At 36.1% G+C, this 21,502-nt stretch overlaps 1 protein-coding gene and 1 long non-coding RNA gene across 3 annotated transcripts in view; both read right to left on the bottom strand.

Moving 5' to 3' along the window:
- Nucleotides 1–21,502, bottom strand: part of LOC105830700 (rho GTPase-activating protein 7) — a 221,307-nt gene that overhangs the window by 112,770 nt on the left and 87,035 nt on the right. The window lies entirely within an intron of this gene.
- On the bottom strand, nucleotides 12,816–19,156 carry LOC105829509. Its single transcript, XR_003625381.2, has 2 exons — nucleotides 18,940–19,156; nucleotides 12,816–13,444 (listed from the first exon to the last, which is right to left on the bottom strand). It is a non-coding gene; the product is annotated as an uncharacterized LOC105829509 (long non-coding RNA).

The following is a 21,502-nucleotide window of genomic DNA, read 5'->3' as shown; positions in this document are numbered from 1 at the left end:
TTTGGATCGCGTCAATGTGTAAGTTCGGCGTATCCGCGATTGTTTCCATCTCGCGGGTCGTTGAACTGAGCAATCGCCAATAAAAAAAAATTCTAGCATTTTCGTTCGGAATCACACGCAAACGAGGCAGATATCACAAGCAAACGTCACAGGTTACCGAATATGAATTTTAATCATCTCAGAGTCTTCTGTTTTTTGAGAGAAAGTCATAAGTAATGTCCTCGTAATTTTTCTCGTTTCGATATCCGAGAAGAAGGACGACGTGAAAGCTGAAATGATTTACTCTGTACTGCTCGCTTCCCTGCGGTACGGCACATTCCAATTAATTATCCAACTTACTGTCGCCTGTCCGCGGCCTCTTCCTCGATGCGTATCATTTGCATAAATAATACACCAAACTATTTTCGCGCACCGCGAGCCTCCGCCGGCTCACTTCTCCCTTGTTAATCCCGACTTCTAGCTCGCATTCTTCTTCGCGCTACGTATATATATTATTTCGCATGGCTAATCTACGTGCCGTTATCTCGATGTTTCGTAAATTTCGCGGATCCGTCGACTCGGATGCTGCTGCAAGCCGCTAGTTTCCTTATTACCAGCCGCAGGTGCAATCAGCGACGATTCTCCGTTAGAGTCGCGGGGAGGAAGGGAAATGAAAAGAAAAGGACGAGGATTCACGTAGCGGCGGATGGAATAGATGATACGGCTCCATCGATCCTTTGAAATAATAAGCGGACTCGCCTTGCTAATGCGGAACGGAAACGAGATCGAACATCACGCGAGCTCTGCGTATCGATGAGCAGATATTAGCGACATTTTGTAAATAATGGACATACCGAACAACTACATTGCGTGTCACAGTATACATATAATATCAATTAGTAACACGTAATATGATTTTTTATTATATGCGGCAACAACTGTCTCTATCGATTTTTCATCGTAGTTAAAAATTTTCTTAATAAAAAAATAAATCAAATATTAGCTTTAACGTTTGTTAATATACGAGAAAGGAGGAAATATAGAGAAAGATCAACATTTGTATATACGGAGAAATTTTGTTTCTTTTATCTTTATATTTTTTTCTTTTATCTTAAAATTATAATAGCCATGAAACATGGTATTCGAAGAATTTTACTACAATTTTACTGAACTTTATTAAAAATGTAGTAAAATTCTTCGAAATCTATGTTGTTTCATGACTATTATGATTTTGAGGAAACATTTTAAGAGAAAATTCTCTCAGTGCATTATTAAGAATAATATGGCCATATTAAGATTATTTCATAATGTAAAGAGAAAAATGTTTCTTTAAACTTAACAATTTTTTAATTCACAAATTTATAAACTGGAATAGTCCAACTACATTACTGTTTGAACTAAACAATTCCATTGTTTAAACTTTTCAAGCATGATTACAATGATTATTCCAAGCAATAAATTAATTATAAAAATTATTTTTTCAATCAAACATATTTTATATTTTTATTTCATTAAATAATATTTAGTGTAACCAACGAGAGTGTTATGTCAACGAGAAATATTTTTTCAAACAATCACGCTCTTTCTGCCAAACAACAATATGCAAACTGAAAAATTTATATTCAACAAAATGTTTTATCTAAATATATATTGTTTCTGTGAAGTAAATGTACGCCAAACAAATAGAAATATTGAATGTAAAGAAACGTTTTTCACAGTGCATCCAGTTAATATTTCAGGTTTCAACTAAATGATTTATAAAAGAGAAGTACAGTTAAAGAGACATTTCTTGTACTCAAGTATACTTGTTACGAAGCATAATACGGTATCTTTCAAGTATTCAAATTTAACTTCGAGACGTTCGGACGAACTTTATGGGCAAAACGGTAAAGATTGCTTGGAATGTGCTTGCGTTTTATCTCCGCACGGCGATTCAGCTTCCACGAGAGAGAGAGAGAGAGAGAGAGAGAGAGAGAGAGAGAGAGGAAGAGAGCTTTCAACATTTCTCTAATTAAACGCGAAACATTCCGAGCGGACAATTCGCCGGTCGACACGCCGATCGCCCGAGGGAGCGCGAAAATCACCCGCAGGCGGAATCTACTACTAAACGCGAGATCGTCGGCACACTTTCGTACAGCGAATAACGCGCTCGCAACATCCCGCGATTTAGTTGCTAAACCGGTCGAAGGTGCAGCGCAGGAGCCGCAAATTAACGTTATTCACGCGATGCGCGACGCGATGCACCGCACCGGCCGGGTCGCGCGCGCGCAAAGTTGCATCGTCACGAGACTCGATGAATTTTATTAGGCTCGTTCGTCCCACAGCGACTTTATCGTGCGCGCTCGCCTCAAGGCTTGCGCGTGGACAGGCCGGCTCTCCTCGGCCTGCTCGATTAATCGGTTTATATGTCGCTTCCCTTTTGATTTGTATGCTACAGGGCACTAGCCGCCAACAGGGATTCAGCCGACGTAAATACGACTTAGGCGAGAATTGTGGAATTATATAAAGATAGAAATGCTATATAAATAACGGGGAAGTAGAAATAAGCGAGAGACCGCGAAAAGCGCGGCGGTCTAGCCGATTAATAAAGATGCTCGTTTAATTAGCGCGTTGTGCGGCCCCGCCGCGCTGTGTGCCGCGCGATGATTTATGAAGTCGGCGTAATCCTCGACATGATAAAAAGGCAATCGCGAACGAAGAGAGACGTTTAGATATCATATTTATTCATAAACGTTTTGATATCAAATTTATTCATAAACATTTGATATAGACTGAAAGTATTTTAATTGCAGCGATAACTACGTTTTCTTTTAATCTCTTCTCTATATATACATATATATATTTCTCTTGCGCCGTTATTTATACATCTAAGAAAGATCACTAATACTGGTACATACCACTTTTTAGATATTTCTTAAACAAAAGCTCAAAACAAAACATAAATGTAAGTTTTTGTACAAAATCTTAATAAATTAATATATATAAGGATTTCTAAAAGCCTTTCACCTTGATGTAAAACATTTTTTTATCGAATATACCTTATGTTGTTCCGCAAGATGCAACATGTAGCGCGATTATATATAAGATTAGATTAGATTAGATTCGGTTTTAGTAGAGTTTATATAGAAAGAAAACTATGGATGTGTGAATTAATGTATACATTTTTTATTTCTTTAATTATCTAAGTGGATCGTATTTTTATTACTATTAATACAGTGTAATGTTCAATTAGATAAATAAAGGGGTGCTGCTTTAGGAGGTCTAAGTCAGTATTGGCGACCTTCCTCTATCAATACCTAGGTAAGACGAGATAAAATAGAATCCAGTCAGGAATTCAGCGACGCATCTTGTGAGATGAAACGCGATGTAAATGCGGATTCAACGCGTGTGCCGCTTCGTTATTGTACCAGTAGGTGGCAATCTAATACGGTGCAGCGATGCATTCGTATATTCGCCAGATGAAGCGAGTATACCAGGAAGCAATTTGTGCTGCCTGTTCCCAGGGGTGCAAAAGTCGCTTTGTCGATTGCGATTTATTCGTACACATGGGCCTCTCATTTGCGACATTTCGCGTGACACGTGGCAGAATCAAAAGTCGAGTACATGAAATATGGATAGAGCAGCAATTGCCAGCAAAGGCGCCCGATCTTTTTCTGATTTAAAGATTTATTTACTCACGGAAATAATATATATATATATATATGACAAAATTAATAAAGTTTTATTTCGATTGCAAAAACTTATCTTCTTATACCTAATAAAATATATACAAAAATCGTAAAAAACATTTTCACATAAATTTTTTATTATACATAATAAAATCCTGATTATGAGTTTTATGAAAAAATTATATAAAATTAACTTACTTATCTCTGTGTCATTTATTAACTTAATTATAAAATATTTAGAAATTTTAATAAAACTACATCAAGATAATATATAAAACAAAATTGATCTGTAAGAGATCGATTTATAGAGATGCTAAACAAACTCACAAACAGAACCAAAAGTCACTGAAAACTAATTTTTCTGTTTTTATTGCTGTTGTCGAAACAGAACTTTTCTACTTACTAATAATTAACAACGACCCAAGTGGCGTACCGTATATTTTTTTCGGTCTTGAAACTTTGGTGCAATTAACAGACGGATACCTATCGTGTTTGCTTTCTCCTTATCTGATATGTCGCGGATCGTCTTCGACAGAATTTCTAACGGAGAAAACGTATGTCTACGCTGCCCTATGCCTCATACTTTCGCAAAAAAAGAGTTACGTGGAGTAACGATTTATCGTTTCCGGCAGAACACAAAATAGCGATCTGTCAATGAATCAGATTGGAGAAATCTTCGACTTCTAATACATTCTAAAATGTGTAAGTGCACTTCAAAAAATAATTTACTTTTTATCCTCCGACCAACCTTTCACCAATTTTTCGTTGCTCAGACCAATGGGGTCATTGGGAAACGTGTTTTTCAAAGAGTTTTCGGGCTCTAAAAAATCTTGGAAAATTCCGATAAACTTTTCAAACATTTAGAAATACGATTATACAGTTATATGATTTAAAATGTTTTTTTTTGTTTTTTTTTTATACGTTCGAATTTGAGGCGAAATAATTTTAATTAAATTTAAATTAAAAAAGTCAATGTTCTTAAAACCCCCAATTGGTCTCTACGGAGGGTTAATACAAATTTTTTAATTTTCCAAGAAACACGTAATAGCAAGTTATAAGAAAGATCAAAGCGTGAGATATCACACGTTACAGGAAGCAACATCGATCGAGATAGCTGTGATACATTCAAGATAAACCTGATACTAAAGTATTTTCTAATGATAAACTGAATAATCATTGTAACATCGTTACAAGCATAATATCACTTATTCGACATATACATATAATACTTAAAAATTTTTAAGATAAAATAATTATATCATTCAAAGACATTTTTGTGTCATAATCACCTTCGTCTATCGCATATCTTGCTACAGCTAATATGCGGTCTTGCCATCTTGCTAAAAGCATTTACTTACATAGAATAGCTTACAGCTATATATTGTAAAAAATTACAGGAACCTTTTTCCGAACGTTTTCTTTCCAGATATTACCTTCGTTCAAAAAGGGAAATATCTTTAATACTTTAATATGCTTTCAAGTATAGCCGTTATCTCGCCATTATCTCACAGAGGCTTGGTTTCAGCGCATCTATCTCCGAGCCGATTACCGCACATTACCTCGCCATTACGCTACATTGTCCCAGAATATTAATAAGCCAATATCTATCATCTTACCCGGGCGTTTTCGATCGGCGACGCCGCGGTTTCTCGAGAGGCGCGTGAATTGCCGATATCGTCACGACAATGGCGTGAAATTCAAAAGTCGGCGCAGGTGATGAGAGAAAGGAGAAGAAAGGGGACGCGAGAGATATCGAGGAAATCCGCGTGGACGGCAGTGCAATCAACGGGGTGTATCCGCCGCCCGCGAAACTCGGACTCTCATATGCATACCCGTCCCGCGCCATAATAAATCCGACAATTTGCATGAATACATGTGTATAACACTGGACACCATGTAGAAAGCGCCCCGTGATTTTCAGGAGAATTATAAATCCCGTTCGCGAGAAATGACGAGGGCGCGAGATAGGCATCTCGAAAGATAAGTGTTAGAACGGACATGGTTCTATTTGTCGCCCTCTTTTCTTCATATGTTATTTGAGTTGTTTTACTAAAAAAAGTGACACTATGTTCATGCATCTATTTTCAAATATTTTTCAAAAAATAAAGGAATGATTATAAATAATCATATTAATAACCATATAAAGATAGTCAATCTCTGCACTTGAATGTTATAAGAAATTTATTTTTTAATTCAATTTTAAATTTCTTTTTTCTTTTTTGCATAAAAATAATTTTTAAGAAAATTCTAAGCAAAGCAAGTATGTTAGCAAAAAATTGAAATTCGCATTTATTTGTAAAATATGTAGAGAATCGTTCCAAATAAGATGCAACTGTATTCTCACAAAAGCACTCGAAATAACCCGTTTCACCCATTGTCTTGGCCTTTATCGGAAAGTCGGTGCATTCTCAGGTGTGAATGCATCTCGTTCCACGAAGAATACGCATTCGAACTTTCTAAATTGCAATTTGTCTCGATCGTTAATATTTCACCTTGCGTAGCTGTTCTTTTGTTATCGACTTTACGGCTTAGGAAATTAGAGGGACGCTGCGCGCGCGTCCAATTGTTACTGACGGTGAAACTGAGAGAGCTTCCTTCGCGTTTATAATCCAAATGTTCGCGTTGCAGCATCTACCTATTCGTTTAAAATATTTTAGACGATTTAATATCAAATAAAACGCATTATACAATAATACAGATGACCGAACTTTTATTAATTACATGTCTATACCACAACCAGTAACATGATATAATAATACGATTATTCTTTGATGTTACAGTAGTTTTTTAATTTTAATTGCAATAATTAATAGAATATTCTTCAATAAAAATCTCATTGTAAAACCAATTCCTACGTCGGTACATTTTTAATATTTAATAATATTTTATAATATTATATTGCGCGAATGTTGAATATAAATTTATTTCAGTTTTCTCCTAAAGTTAGATGGTTTAATTTATTATTTTTTATACTAAGAGCGCTATAGAAATATATACTGTTCTACAATCATTTTCAAAAATTGATTAATCAAAAAATTACAAGCAATGATCTCGAACAAGTCCATTATTACTAGTACAAACAGCGTTGATGTTTCCCATCTATTTACAAGATAACCGTCAAAATTAATTTGGTCAGAGGGTGAGAAAGAGAGCGATAGCTTATGACCAAGGGCTACTAAGTGGTGACCAGAGACACGTTTACCGTAAGACAAACAAGCCGACTTCATAGGATTAACAAGATCACCGTGCCACGTTTATATTGTGATCTATTATAAGGCCTATGGGTCTCCACAAATAAATTCTGACGCGCACGTTACACCAACCGTATGCGTTTTACGCCAAATCCGCGAATTACACAGCCGGACGAGACTGTCGGTCTACATCGGTCGAGTTGAACGACTGCTCGTCGTTACGTCGTTATTTTCATCGTGACAAAATGAGCTACGTTTTTACAGCGGGGGATAAAGGTTTTTTCGAATTAAGTAGATAAGAGCTTAGTATAAGGCAGTTTTAGCCGCAGCGTATTTCTACTGCTTCTGCAGGATTTTGTGACATAATCCCTTTAATTTTCTCCGAAATTTTTATTGTAATATTTAAAATATATTGCTCTCAAATTTAAAAACATTAAAGCAAATTTTAATTAAATTTTAATTTAATTTAGTTTTTTCAGCCCCCTCTCTCATTTTATTTTACATACATTATTAACGTAATAATACAATATTTTGTAATATTTTGTAATATTCAGATTTTTTGCATTTTTAATAAACTATATATGAATCGTGGTCAATGTTTAACGATAAAAGGTTATTTCAAATAAAAAGTCATTTCCGCAATAAAGCGTTCGTCTCATTGCTATTAATCTCAATATTCTCATCTAATACTCGTAATTTCAATCAAAAAATGAATAAAAATTGCAATTTAACAAAGACGCGGGAAAATAACAATGCAAACGCGACAGATAGAATTCTATGACGTGATTAGCAAATAAATCATATCTAATTGAAGTTGCATATAGCATTTCTAACAAAATAATCATTTTAATAATGATCACAGTTATGATAAAGCTAAACAAGTATTTATCATATATTATACCAATGTCGAACATAAAGTTTATCATCATTGTTTATTGAAGTGGAAAGCGGATGCAGCTTGCACCGAAAGTCCGAAACTAAAGCACTATTCCGCGAAACATCATTAACAACTTTCGTGTACGCCAATGTAACACAGATTGCAGCAGAAATTATCACGTAAATTTCGCATAAATTCGACGAACCGAGAAGCATTCCAAAAATTTGTAAATAAACAAATCGTGCACGTATATTTTCGCTAATGTTGAAATATGGGAGATAGAAAAAATAAAAGATGTGTTTGCAGAAAATAAATTTGAAAACCCGTTTTGATTAATCCTGATAATTACTATCTTTTTTCGTCCCTAAAAAAAATAATTGAAATTGAAGATAAGGAATTTTCCTTACCGTGACTATTCATCAACGGTTGGGCCTTTTTCGTTCTCGCAATGAAGAATAAAAGTGTTTTCAAGTTAAGCAGATGGGAGCTATGAGGATTAGTATAAGGCAGTTTTAGCCGCAGAGCTTTTTACTACTTTTGCAGGATCTTGCGATAATCCCTTTGATCCTCGCAACTGAAAGACGAAACTCAGGGCGACTAGGAGTTATTTTGCCGAAAGACGGCTTCAACGAGCCACACATGTTTTCAGCAAAAAAAGATTCTGTCTCTCGTTCCTTCGGAATATTTTAGAATGTCGAAGAAAGTTGAAAAACAGGTGAAAAACCCAGATTTTAGTACTTTAAACATTGAGAATAAAATCAAGTGCTTACGTATTCATTCAAATTTCAATTACAACATTGGGTCAACACGCACAGAGCATACAAAAATTGAATAAAGTATAAAAATCTAATAAAAATAAATGTGAAATATAAATTAATAGAAATTCTAAAGAATATACACACGAAAGTATAGCATATACTTAAATGACGACATTTATTATAATCATATGTTAATACGTAAGTATCTCAATTTATTTAAAATCGTCACGTTAGTTTCAAACAGAAGTAAATATTAAAGAAAACATAAACTGATTAACTTGTTCGTCTTTATAAAAGCGAATATTTTTTTTCTCTGTAGTAGCAATAAAAAAATATTACAGTTTTCACTGGATAAATGTTTATCTACTATCCATCCAATAACCATCCTACCCAGTAACTACAGAAATATATAGATGCAAAAATTTTGCAGTTTTCCGTATTTTTTTTACTGTTGTATTTACTGCAATACACGACAATATTTTCCATGTAGTATTAACTAAATTCGCAACATTTAAATAAATCTGATATATGGTATAATATTGCATTCATCAAGAATCAATACGTATCCGAGATAGCTATCTAAATAGCACTGTGTGGATTTATACTTTCGATTTTTCATTGCAAATGTCTTGCTTACTTTTTATGAACATCGGACTCTCTATAACGCAATCTCTTCTATTTCTTAATAAATACCATTCAATAAAAATAAAAAAAGTGTATTCCACCACTTTGGTGGTCTTCTAGATTCGAATTGTTCAGCGTTACGTTTATATTACGAAAGAGTTCTATTGTTTCGTGGGGGTACACATTTCATCGCGACAACCCGTAATTATCGCAGCCCGCAAGATATAATACTTTCTGGGTCGATTGAAATCCACGATTTATCGTGCGCGATAATTGCATGTAAAATACATTTGCCTTTCACTGTTCGTAACGAAATCTCACTGGCGATCGAACAAATCAATAGGGAAGTATTTAATACGCTAATTCGTTTACTACAAAACAAATCGTAGTAATTATTCTTTCATCGACTGCGCATATTGTTCGTAATTTTGTAGCAATAAAAGATCATGAGACTGACATGAACAACGTGTGCGATCCTCTCCTAATTTACTAATTTGATTGACGTGAGAACACGCCAGACGCGGTCAGTCGATAGTTTCCAATTAAACGAGAGCCACCTGAAGCTTTTGTTGAAATACACCAGCTATCGAGGAAGCCAGCGAGGCATTGAATATTGTCAAAGAATAATTAAATCTAGTATGTTGCGCAATCACCAACCAACCGCCGGAATGTTAGTCTTAAACTGACCCAGTTATTCTTGTAGAAAAAAGAAGTCCAAGTTATTTTGTAATAAGCTAAGAATGTTTTAATTTGACTGATCGCCGACTTCTCTTATACGAATAACCATAAATTTCATATTAAAATCATAATATGATGAAGTTTAGAACAAAGTTTGAAATATACCCGTACGGTTAGGCATCATTATTATTATTAAATTATCAATTTAATGTTGTAATATTATTCTTGTTTAATTTAACTGTGTTTCAAGATTAAAAATTTATTCGGCGCGCAATTTGACGAACTTGGAAAAATATGTATACAAAATCACACAAAAAATATCATAAAGCAATACTAACAATGATCAAATAAGGCTTGTCATTAATTAGTTTAATTAATTTATGATACCTGTCAGTTGCGCTTCCAGTTCCGCATGAATGATAACGTGGCATGCACGTGATGAACACTAGACATACATGTTTCGATAAACAAAGCTAATTTACAATAGTTAATCGCGAAAATTAATTGAACGAAACTGAATTGACAATTCATAGGAAAATAATAGCGTCGCATATTTTTTCGTAATTTGTCGCCATCTTGTTTTAATGGATAATATGACGACACAAGAAGCAGCATATGCCGCTACCTGTCGATTCGAAATGCACCGTGTGAATAACGTGGCACGCGGTAAGCCTTGCGTACACTCTACCGCACTAGCAAAACAAACATCAGGTCGGTCAATATCTTGCTAGCGCAAAATATATTCAATGTTGGTTCTATAAAGTATTATATACTGTACGTTGAATAACAAGTGATACACATATGATTACGAGAGCATTTTAAAATAAGAATTACATGAATCTTAATTGTGAGAGAATTTAATTCAATCTGAGTAATATATAACAGAGTGTAGTATATATAATATAAATGTTACTAGTAGTATTATTATTATTAATAGTGATACTATTGTACAAATATAATTAAATATAATTAAATTATATAAAAATTGAAAATAATTTAAAAGAGAGAGAGGGAGAAAGCGAGTTTATTTACTGAATGTAAATCCGTTTATATATCGTGTATCTTGTGAGGCTTGTGACACATGTCACGCCGTTTAACGTTAATTTTACGATGTGTAAAGACACATCTTTTCACGTACGAGCATTCCAATCGGTCACTCGAGATGTTGCTTTTCACCAGCTGTTGTTTCAGTGGTAAACGAAATTTCTACGAGACCGTTCTCGGAAATCGGAAAGAAAACACTGACGGTCTTTATGACTTGCCGGAACGATGCTCAATTGCTTAATTTGAAGCAGGTGGCATCTGAAGCTGCGCGCAAAATGATTTTGACGGTTGGAAAATTAGCACGAACAAAATAACGACTAACCGATACGTCGACTTGCGGGCGATTCGGTAAATAATATATATTTCACGTTTGTGCGAGAAAACTTCTGCGTTAAATTTAGTTAAAAATACATATCCGTTGATTACTGCAAATACAAATATATAAACGCGGAAATGAAATGTTTATCTGATATTTTCTCTAGGAAATATCAAATAGTAAACTCCGGAACTCCGAAAATAGAAACGTCAAATTTATACAATTTCACGAAAATTGCGCGACGTCGCAATTAAACGAATAGTCGAAGCGAAACGGATACGGTACTAATCTCGCATCGTTATATTATACCATTCCATCATCTGACACGCAAATACGAAATTTTATTGGGACGGGTGTGTCACTTTTGAAGTGACGCGCATCTATCAATTACAGCTAATACTAATTGCGAAAACTAATTATCGCGATCGGCTGTATTTGTGAATTATCTACTTTCTACATATATTTTTTGCAATTAAATCACTTGTCACCGTTTAATATTACGTGCTAAATTATGAAGAGGAGATAATAAACTGTACTTTAATGAACAGTTTAAAATAAATTATTTAAAAACAAGTAGAGCTTAAAAGATCTAATAAGTTACATAACTAAGAAGTTATGTAATTATTTATAGAAATATAAAATAATATTCTTGGAGAAAATGTAAAATTGCAGGTTTGTAATAATTAAAAGTGATAAAAGTGAGAAAAAATCATATTCATCACTAAGATCCGATGTTTGATCGTTAAAGGCAATTTACAACCCATTAAAAGTGATAAAATTTGTTTAGCGATTCACTTAATATGCAAGTAAAAAAACCATATTTTATCTTTATCTCGCAAGAATAATTAATATTTTCAAAATTTTATCTCCAACCATCACTTTATGCTTTTACGGAAATGTGTCTTTCTACCAGCGAAACGCTTACCTGCGATTTTCCGCTCTCGCATTCGTCGCCATAGCGCTTCCGCCTTGCGCATCGGCCAGTTCTCAACTTTCGCGCTGAAACTGCGGAAGAACTTGTACTCCTTAAAGTGTGACATTCTTCTACCGGTGTTTCTGGTCTGATCGATGTTACCGGAACTCGTTGTACTGCTGGCTCGGCAATCCTCAGTCGACATATTTCAGTATTGAAAACTAACTCCCGTTTCCATTTCACGCGTGTGTAGCGCTAAGTCGCAACAGCCCGACGAACAATTCAGCTGAATTTGAACCGTGGAGCACGTTTCTTCTTCTTGCAAGGGGTACCACATCATTATTCAAATCCCGTTTAATATTTCCTTCGTGCGAAAAATATTCTCTTTCTAACAAAATACTTCATTTTATGTCATATCTTTGTTTATTGAGGTAACACTGGCAAAATATAGTGTATTTTACGTCTATCTTAAGACACTTTGCATGTAACATCATATATTCTTTCTCAAAAATCACACCTTCAGAATGGAAGAGCGGTAAAAGGATGAGAAAATAGAGAACGATTTTCTAGCTTTGTCTTACTGCAAGCCACTTGTTGCCATCAACTGTGTTCGGAAGATGCACCAACGATACGAATGCCTTCCAGAAGTTAACGAGATGATAAACGGACGTAACCAATAGAGTGTTCGTAGCACAAAGTTTTTCTATCACAATTCTTTTCTTTGGAGGTAAACAAGATCCTTCTTTGGTTCCCAATAAAAAAAAATATTTTCCGATAAAATTAATAAATTAGCTTCAGTTAAATCATCAATTTACCTCAACCATTGCTTAAAAAATTCTTTTCAACTTTTTTTACTGTCAATATTTCTGATTTATTTCTTCACTTAATTGTTTCCGTTTCAGAAGATAGATTTATCTCGTGTATTCAGAATACTAAGAAATATTCATGTCCGTTCTCGCTGCGAAAAGTACTTTTATTCGTGACAACCGCTCGTTTAGAGAAATAAGAAGATATAATGTTTGTACAGTTAATGCAAGACGATTCTGAGAAATTACGTCGACCGAACGATTAAATGATCCAGTACATTTCTCGATCTCGAAGAAACCCCATCACATGTCCAACAGATGATTCTATATTTTCTTGAGAGAGGCGGAGACCAGCTAAACTCGATAGCTGCCGGCCGTCGAGTGATCTCTGCCATTTAATTAAATTTTCTTCGGATACCAGTATAATCTTCGCGCTGTTCTTGAGAAACATCAAAACTTCATACGAAGATCTTTCACATTTCAAGGAAGCATGCTCTTTGATGTATCGATACTACAAGTTTATGGAATGTCTCTTCAGCAAAAGACGTCGCGTATTATGCTTCAAATAAGTCTATATTCTCCTTTCAGACCTGAAGTTCATATTTCGAATTGAAGAAGCGCGATTATAGGAGAAAAATTGAAGAATTTTTTAGACCAATTCTTTTTAAATTTATACATTGCGACATTTAACCAATTACGATAAATAATTTACGCATTTAGAAGAATTGATCTTTCAGCAAGTATAAAATTAGAAAATAAAATAAATGTAAAAATAACAATTATTCTATTCATTATACATGTCGTAATAATTAAAATGGCAAAAGTGATAGAGCAAATTTTTTTATCCGAAGCAAATATATGTTAAAAAAGATCGAATAAGAAAATTATCATAACAGAACATGCAGCAGGTATTTATTATAGAAAGCTTGCAAACGAAGCAGTTTGGAGAATTTAATAGAATATTGAGAATTGAAGCTTAAAATATCTTTTTCCTCTTGACATGTGAATCGATACGGCAGAAAAATGAATATGGACGAGTATTGCTAGACACTAACTTCCGACATGTATTGATCTTATTTGTCGACAGAATATGTAGAAGCCGTGTGAAAATTCCGAAAATAAAAGAAGATGCAATAAAAACGAAGTGTTACAATAGTGACAAGAGTTAAAAAAATGTATAAATTAAAAACTACATAAAAAAGAAAATATAACTAAAAGAAAAGGAAATATAAAATCAATTGCGAACATAATCAGTGAAAAAATTAAATAAAATTTCAAACCTGAATAAATGTAAGAAGGACGCATAATTTCTATTGGAAATTTTAATGAACATGAAAGAATTGCTCTCAATAGGATCATTATCGTTCATTAGTCATATTCTCGATTTAATTTAAGTTCCTGTTCGCTAGATATGCAATTAAAATGAGAGCTTGCATTCGAAGAGGTACGCGGAAAAGCATTCACTCAAAGCAAGAATCGGCCATTTCGATGAACAAAAATAAGTTATATAGCGCAGTAAAAGTTTTTACTTCCAATCGTCTAATGATCGATAACTTTCAGTCGCGCCGGATCTTAGAAAAGCTGAAGAAAAGCGTTGTCATAAATGAGAACGCCGTTTCCTTTCGAAGTTTTCGTAATTGTCATCACTAACACCGTAAATCCTAATTTCCAAGTTTGCGATAATTAAGAAACTCACTTCTAACTGGAGAGAAATCTACGCGACGACTGACGCGACAACTGCCATGTCCGTATTAAACATGTGCACATCTTTAATATTAATTTAACATACATGAATCAATCTCTGTGGAAACCGGTGAAACTTAAGCTTTAAGCAACGTAAAAGTTCAAAAGTATTTAGAAATTTTTCAAACTTTCCTTTCACCTCTTTATTTGATAATATTCTTTCTCGAAGATCTGAAAGTCATTAACAGGCTTTCAGGCAAAAGTTATTATCTGTCCTTGCTACCTACTAAAGCTTCACATCTCACCAGCCTTCCTTTATGCAACTCTGATTCGAGTTTCCACAACTAGCGCTATCTCCTTCCCTCGTGTAAATTATCTAAGTTTATTTATCTCTCGATCCTTTGCCGCAATCTTGCATTTACGACTTCTCATATTCTCTTTTTCGTTCTCAAACATTTACAAGAGGGAGGGGGGAGGAATAGATCGAGTTATCTTCGCGTAAAATCAAATTTCGAGTTTCGCTAACGAGCTTTCCCGCGTTGTTGCGAGCTCGATAACTGGCGCGATCGATACGTTTCTCCAAAGTCATCGCGGCGTACGCGAATTAAATCAGCATCCTCCCCCTTCCCGTGAGACCAGCCATCGGCATCTTCCGCGGACGCGCGTGCGAAAAGAGAAAAAAAACCGGTCTAACAGATCCTGGCTGCAGAGAAAGCCGTGAATAGGTGAAAATGCAGCTATATACGCGCGCGAGCATATGCGCGCACAAAGGCGCCTCTCTTCAAGGTTACTCAGCACCTCTCAGGCGTGCGATGGAGAGATTTTATTGCGCAAGCCACGGTGGTGTGTACATTGTCGAAGGAAAGCGGTAATCACGATGCTTAACGAGCGATTTGTGGCACTTTACAATGACGACACCTCACCGGTAACAGGTTGCGACGGCCTCGCAACGAACGTCTTCCGATCTCGTCTGCCGGTCCCGTCCGCGTCGGATTTGGCGAGATGCGCCGGGCGCATCTGAGAACCGACCGTCATCTGGTGCACTCCAGATCACCGGCGCACATCTTCTACTGAATCGTATGATTGCGTCAACGTGTGTTGTTACGCGAATTACTCTTACAGTTACGTCGCTGAATCATCGAACGTACATCTACATTTCGCATTTGTTTAGACGAAAATGTTTTATTGGAATTTTCAAGAAATTTTCCCGATGGATAAAAATATTTAGAAGACGCTCAGTGCAAGTTCTTAGGAAACATTTTAATATTTAAATCGCCTACTCATTCTTGAAGTTTTCGCGTTATTCGGATATCTTTATCGCGTTATTGGAATACCATGATCCTCATCCGCAATTTATAAGCATCTCGGTGAGCGTATATTTATAAATAAATAGAAAATTTATAGCATGACCTTTCGCGGTTCGCAGCACCGTCTACTTCAGAGAGTGACGAGAGAACTGCGATTATTAAATCGCTGAAAGCTATAATACAAGACAAAAGACCAGAATCATCATATTAAAACATAAGAGAATATTAGTTTGCGTAAAATAATATCAAGATAATAAATAATGTAAAAATTATTATTCAATGGATTATTAATTAACTGAACCCCGCTGTTGACGCCAATTTAGTTTAAAAAAAATCATCCCGCTTAAATGTTTTCTTTATTTCTTCGTTTTATACATTTCGAAACTTTGAAAAGATTTTGTAAAGCATACATGTACGCGCCGGATCAAATATAATCGCGATTTCCTCAAAACGTCACTTGTCAAGGCGCCGTCGGAGTCGAAAGATAATTAGCGAAAGCAGATCCGAATAAAAAAAAAAATTGCGGCACGGATATTTCGTTCTCGTGTAAGTTTAGCCGTTCCGACCACTTGTCAACCTAACTCGCGATAGCGGCCGCCGCAAGATTTGCACACGTCGTGTCGTTTATCCCGCCGATCGCTAAATAAACTGCCATTAGATAGGCCGCCGCGGTCTTTTCTCTCGACGAGGTTTGTCAACGAGGGTCAACAATGGCCAGCGACATGGGAGGGAAACCGACGCCTTTCTCCCGTCCGTTGTTCGGGCGAGCCGTGCTGGCCTAATGGCGAGATTAAATACTTCCCGAGCGAACAATAAGGAAGCTATCTCCTTGTACAATCGGGCATCGATCTTAATTCGGTATTGTTACGAAACATCACTTAACCATTGACCAACCATTGAAACGGCCTGTCGCTTCGAATAAACTTCAATCCACCAGAGATCAATGGGGATATATAGAATAGATCCGAAAGCTTTTGACGTTAACGCATGGGCCGCATTATATTTATTTGCTGCGTTAAAAGCGATGAAAGTGACTTAGGCAGGTGCCATCTAATGACTAATCAAGACGGACATTATGGCACGTTATGGTACGAACGCGTGCGTTCACCAACCCTTTATAGCGCGGTAATAAAATCGACAGGTCGAACAATTCGTACGTGACTAAATAATGTTATATAAAGGGAAAGTAAAGTTTTTTTTTTTTTGCGAGGACTTAAATATATCTGTGCAGATAGAAGAGATTATGTTTGATGACGTGACAGAAAGGATAAAAAGTAAAATGCTTCACGTTTAGATCCCACGTACAACGTAAAACCTTTTTCTTTTGCCGTGTCATCCAACGTAGTCTCTTTCATCTGCGCGCGGAGGACATTTAAGCTCCCGCAAAAAATTCACCGCGCGTTAATACATTTAAATGAGAAACGACATAGCCGATTGCGTCCTCGTCACGGCTAACGCAGTCACGCCTCTCTTCGCAAAATTGTGCAAATTTCGTGCAACGCGCGACGGAAAGCGACGGTCGCTTGTCGCCGTTGAATAATTGCGACAAAATGGCGTACGCGCGGGCAAATGGAGCGTGACCGCTATACGAGAGCAACGACAGCGGTGAATTTCGCGGATTCCGCCTGTCAATAATGTTGCTGTCACGCTTCGATAGACATTTCACGCGGGCCCATGCGTATTTTTAGCCCCGGAACTTTCATCGGGGTGAAAATACGAAACGCGCAAGTTTAACCGCGACACTACACATCGTCTCGTAAACTGACTCACTTTTCAAGGCGTTCAATGAGAGAACCCGGGGAATGGGGAAAGGGGAAAGAATCTTCTGCCGAGCCGAATCTCACGTTTCCGTGAATTAAACGGCGCGTGGAAATGCTACCAGATGCGCGTGCCTTGACAAGCGTAGGCGGTAAGGAAAACTGATTGCAACCTGAATACCGCGGGAAAGCATTCTGACTGTTTCTCGGACAGTTGTCCGTCAAACATTCGACAAATGTTAATTCGATAATGCGAGATTATCAGTCTCAATTTGAAATTCTTCGAACTTTAACAAAATTTCTTATTTCTTTTTATTTTCTTCAATATATAGTTTCATAGCGCTAAATCAAATAAAGTATTTTTATGACGAAAAAGTGTACTTCCAAATTTTAATTAATAGAAATTTTATTTTCTCTATTTAAATCCCAAAAATTTATATAATAAAAAATATTTATTTCCCAATTATATTTTAATAAAAATTTATTTTTTAATTACGTCTTTAACGAGATTGACCTAAAATAAAAAAATAAAAGTTTATTAAAATTCCTTTATGTTTACTTATTTCTTTTGTTCCAAACATGTTCTATGACATTTTTTTATAATTAAAAAAAAAATACCAAGACTCAGTAATTAATCTTCGATAGTACAAAACTATAATCATAACTGACATAAACCTAATATAAACAGACTATTACAAAAACCTAAATCCTCGAGTTTTTATTGCAAAAAATCAACGTTATTGGATTAAAGAAAAAACTTGGCCCTGACAATTATATATGTTTTTAAATATCTCTACAGGTTACTAATGTGTTACGTCAACATGCTGATGGATGTGTGTGACGGATACCAAACGTCGCACGGAAGCGCGCGCGCGCGCGCTCGCACGCGTGCGAGTTTGACGGGCCGGCGTTCGAAAATTGTAAAACACTTTTCCAAGAAGCAATAGCTGTTGCAAAATATCGTTCTGTTTTCTTAACCCTTCCCTCACTTTTCTTCCTCTGGAATAAGCGGAATCTATATTAAGAGCGCCCAAAGATTCCTGATAATGAGAATTAAGAGATCAAAGATTTTCATCTCTCAGGATAATATTAGAACACTTCGCGTGCAATTATTTTCTCACACACTTTATCATTTTCCGTCATATTAAAGTTTCAAGAAACATTAAAAAAAAATACGTACATTCCGACAAAATTAATCGATTTAGATTAGCTTTATCCTGCTGCATGCTCCGAAATAGCTGAATGACCCTCAAAAATTCTCCTACAATCGCTCAAATCAATCGATCGATAGACCCTTTGGAGACGCGACCGGCTACACGTAATTGTTCTTAATTGTACCTCAAGCTCCGGTGGTAGATTTAACGAAGCGTGCGCGCGATGACACGGCTCGCGACGAGTCGCGTGACAGCGCGAGAGATGCGCGCGCGAGTCGCGTGGAGGGCCGCCTCGTAAACTGCGACCTAACGCTACGGTGCCCGTGATAGCGACGACTGACGATGACTTCCACCGGGGAACGGAACGAAAGCTACCAGCAGCAACGACGACGACGACGACGGCGGCGGCGGTGGTAGCGGCGGCGGCGGCGGCGGCGGCGGCGGCGCCGCGGCGCAAGCGTCCCGCGCGCGGTCCGCTCTTTTCCGCGCTTTTCTCCGCGATCCGATCGAATCATCTACGTTGGGCCGCGATGCAATTTGCACGTACCGCCGACCTGAACAGTTAATCTGATTAACACACAAACCGCAGGACCAATTGTCGAAAATTACTCGCGCTCTAGCATTTTATTCCCGCGTTCACAGGGGACTTTGTTCGGATCTGCAATACATCCAGCTATCGCACTAATTGATATTTATTTTCTACGATTTGCCCTGAGGTTGTTCTGCGTATCAAATGTACGGATATAACGCCGTTTAAAATACGCGCTTGGAAAAAAAAAAATGTTCGAAGCTGGAAAAGCTACAGCAATTCGAATGCGATATCGGGAATGTTTATTAAATCGCATTTCGCATCGACAGAGTTTTCTTTTTTTATCACATTTCAAATATCGATTCGTTCTTGGCGGCGTTCGACGGTAGGATGCTGCTCCAGTTTGCTCAGCCAAGATTACTTCGATATTGCTGTAATGAGCTTTTCAAACTGTCATTTGTTTCAGTTCTTCCTATTCATGTATCGCGTATCACGCGCAGTAAAAGATTTCTATAGACAATGTAAACCAAAGGCTATTATTAACATTAAAATAAAATTCAACATGTATTAATTGATGTCCCCGTTGTTTTAAAACCCAATATTACTAAAAAGGATAACGTATCGATGATATAAATTTAAATATAACTAAACGTTGAATTGTAAAAATGTCCTCCAAATATTCACGTGTTCCACACATTTACGTAAAGTATAGCAAATTTCAGTTTAACGTATTTAATATCATTCCTGCAAATAGTATTTATAAATAAATTATATATTGTACAAGAAAATGTAAAAGAAAAACACAAGTATTTTATGGAAATATATCACGGAAAATGTAGCCTCATTTAAATGCAAGAGACAAGTTTTTTGCATTAACGGGAAACTCGATCGTTAACCCCAATCATGAATCGCTGCGGTGTCATCAGGTATAAATTTCTAACAAGATGAGGAAGAAGAAATAATTTATTGGTTCTAATTATTTTATGCCAATCATTTTATGTCGCGTAAATTAAGCACGATTCTTTCCGGTTTGTTCAATACACTGCTTGGTAAAAAAAAATAGCAAAAACAGTAAGTAAACGCACACGAGCTGACAGATATTAATTCAAATCGTCGATGGAAAAGCAATAAACGTCTCTTTTTATCGTCATTTATTCGTAGAATTGTTTTTATTTTTTCATTTGCACCACCAAATCCACGTGGAACTACTGTGATACATATTCGCACAACAATTGCTCCTGAATAATTAATTTCAGCACAGTATAGGTAGATTAAAGATATTATTCATCAATGTAAATCAATCATATTCGATTTGAACTAACAATATTAAAATAATGTAAAGATAATTTAAATTAAAAGGCTAAAAGGCTTAAAGAAACTGTCACATTACAAAATTATAGTTAATTATTAAAACCTTATAGTTAAAAAGTTGGTTAAGAATAAGAAACCTAACATATTCGTATAGATATTATTCTTTTTAAAAATAAGTTATAAGTTTATATAAATAATTATAATTTATAAAAAAATAATTTAAAAAATGTAAAGTTTCGACCACTGCGATTTTAATAAAATTTCGAATTGTTGTATAATCGTCCGATTAAGATAATCAATAGCATCTCACCAGCCGTCAGGAAAAATATGACGTAAACTTTTATTTTTATACCAGATAATAAATAGATTTCCCTTGCGACGCCATACAGGTAATTTTCTAGTTCAAGGCGGCGAAGGTATTGCTGATTTTCCACTCTGCAGCGAGCCATCATGGAGTCGCTTCTCTTCATCTGCTATATTTCTATCGTAAGATTTATTCGATTAAGCGCGTTGCCGATTAGATTGCCGCAGGCAGGAAGGAAAGCGCATAGCCGGCGCATCCGCAGATGCGTTCTAGCTGTGGGCGTGCCTATACCGGAAGTCATAATCACGTCCCGCCGTCAAGATCGCGCCGCGAGAAAGCAATTAGTTCACGTCGATAATTAATTAAACTTTCGCGATCGAATACGCGACACAATACAACAGCTAGTATGCTCGTTTCAGGCAGGAAGCGATGGAGGAACTTTCATGTGGAGAGCGACAGAAGATGAAGTTAAAACTCTTTCTATCAACATGCATCATAATTTTTATATTGCAACGAAAGAGTTTAATTAAACTTCCTTCTTTTTTTCACACGTATATATCTCTCCTGTGTCTTTCATTATGATTTCTGTATATAGCCATTCAA

This window comes from Monomorium pharaonis, chromosome 4 (genome assembly GCF_013373865.1).
Source record: "Monomorium pharaonis isolate MP-MQ-018 chromosome 4, ASM1337386v2, whole genome shotgun sequence".
Taxonomy (NCBI): domain Eukaryota; kingdom Metazoa; phylum Arthropoda; class Insecta; order Hymenoptera; family Formicidae; genus Monomorium; species Monomorium pharaonis.
Note: the sequence above shows the minus strand (reverse complement) of the source record. Positions and strands in the feature narration are given on the sequence as shown.